Here is a 2,194-nt window from a genome sequence, read left to right on the forward strand (position 1 = left end):
AGTTGAATAGTATATAAACCCCATCTCTGATCAGAGAAGATTTCAAAAGTTCCAGTGAATATCTCTGTGATTATTATCATTGTAGAGCGACCCTTCAGTTAATTTCACAAAATTTATTGTAAACTTTTCATAAAAAGTACAAGTTTTGTTAAAGTTTCAATTAGAACGAATTCTTTCCTATAAAGGTGCAAGAGAAGCAAATTTAATACTTAGAACAAAGTTCTTTCCTGAAAAGGTGCAATTTAAATTTCTTTTCACTTAGAATAGATTCTTCCCTAAAAAGGTGCAAGAAACAATAACTAAATAATTACATTAATTAATTTCATTGATTTTACTGTCGTATTTTGTGATATAAAATATTAACAACTAAAAGTCTATACATACACATGTATATTATCATATGCATAAATAATAAAACATTAAAAAGGGGAATGTTTATCTTTTATTATTGTTATTAACGCAAGACCCATAGTCTTTATAAATTAACAACGATCCTACAAAATAAAATATCAGATCTTACCAATCTGATTAATCAGCACAACCCTCCCAAGTAAATAAATAATTTGTTTAAAAACCAAGCCTTAGCTCGGGATGTAACAAAGAGATGCAGCGTGGGACCTCTCAAGGCTTAAGGGTAGGACAATTTTTATGGAATGTATCTTACGATGACTTCTTGAGAATGGACCTGCCCGAAGGTGCGGTGATTGTCGGCTTTGCGAAAGACGCGTTGATCGTGTGCGCTGTCGACTCGGCGGAAGCTCTGGGGACATTGGTGAACGAATGTCTACGGCTAGCAAAATGCTGGCTGAAACCAGAGGTCTTCAAATGGCCCTGGAAAAGACCGAAGCATTGCTGATCACAGACAGACGTGGTTATAAATCCCCACGAATCGTGGTAGACAAATTCGAGGTCAAGTGGAGAAGACAGATAAAGTACCTTGGTGTGGAACTGGATGGAATGTTAAATTTCCAGCACCACATGGCTACGGCGTCCAACAAGGCAATAGAGTGTGCGGCTAATTTAGCACGGGTGATTCCAAATGTTGGAGGCCCCCCGTGAGAAGAAAAGGAGACTGGTGGCGAGTGTCGCCCACGCTAAACTGCTTTACGCAGCACCAGCATGAGCTTCCTCCCTGAGAACAAACAGATGTTCAACCATCTATAAAAAGATGCTGTCCGCGCAGAGATGCATTACTTCACGTATCGCCTCTGCTTATCGGACAGTATTTACGAGCGCTGTGCATTTTGGCGCTTGAGAGGGAGGAAATTCTCAAAGAGGCGAATTTCTCTGAAGAGGAAGATCGACCCAGCAAAGACCGCATCCGCTTCGAAGCGAGGCATAGGCTCGTCGAAAAATGTCAAGAAAGATGGGACGATGGACTTATCGCCTTATACCGACACTCGCCACTTGGTTAAGTAGGGACCATGGAGAGGTCTCCTACTATTTGACACAAGCGCTGACAGGTCACGGATATTTTAATTCTTACCTGCAGTGCTTTAAGAAGACAGAGAAAGTGAGATGTGTGCTTACTGCCACTTGCCTGTGGACAACGCAGAACACACCCTCTTTGCCTGCAGTCGATGGGATTTGGAGAGGCAGGCCATGTTCACCGGTGTAAACGCTACAGTTACACCGGAGAACATGGTAGCGTTGATGATCCAGTCCCAGGAAAACTAGCTGCTCATCGAGACCTTTATCATCTCTGTTATGATGAAAAAGAATCTCGGTGGCCGCAGATAGACGAAATTGACAGTCTCCATTTTATATTTATTTTTTCATTTTATTATTTATTTTGTCTTTTATTGTCTTTTTACAATTTTCTGTTTATTTATTTTAGTCTTTTTACAGTTTTATGTTATATTTTGTGTGTTCATCTGTCTTCTTACAATTTTTTTTTTTGACTTTGTTTATTTTACTTTTTATTTTATTTATTGACTTTTCATTGTTTTCTTTTCTGGTGTGCTGTTGATTTCGCTTGACACTGATTTTCGTTTTATTTTAAAACTGATAACGCAGGATGTTCGCAGGAGTGGACGAAAACGCTTTTGCAACAGAGTTGGAGTGCCACCCTCGAAGTCAAAAGTCTTCACGACAGTACCGAGGGTGGATAGAAGGGTTCCCAAGAAGGGTTGACGGGTTTTTAGTGGGTCGGGGCTGGTAGTAGTTCGCCAGCTTATTTTGTTTAGTGTTCTCC

The sequence above is a fragment of the Leptopilina boulardi genome, unplaced genomic scaffold (genome assembly GCF_019393585.1).
Source record: "Leptopilina boulardi isolate dan_hultmark-lab unplaced genomic scaffold, ZJU_Lbou_2.1 LbouV2_90, whole genome shotgun sequence".
Lineage (NCBI taxonomy): Eukaryota > Metazoa > Arthropoda > Insecta > Hymenoptera > Figitidae > Leptopilina > Leptopilina boulardi.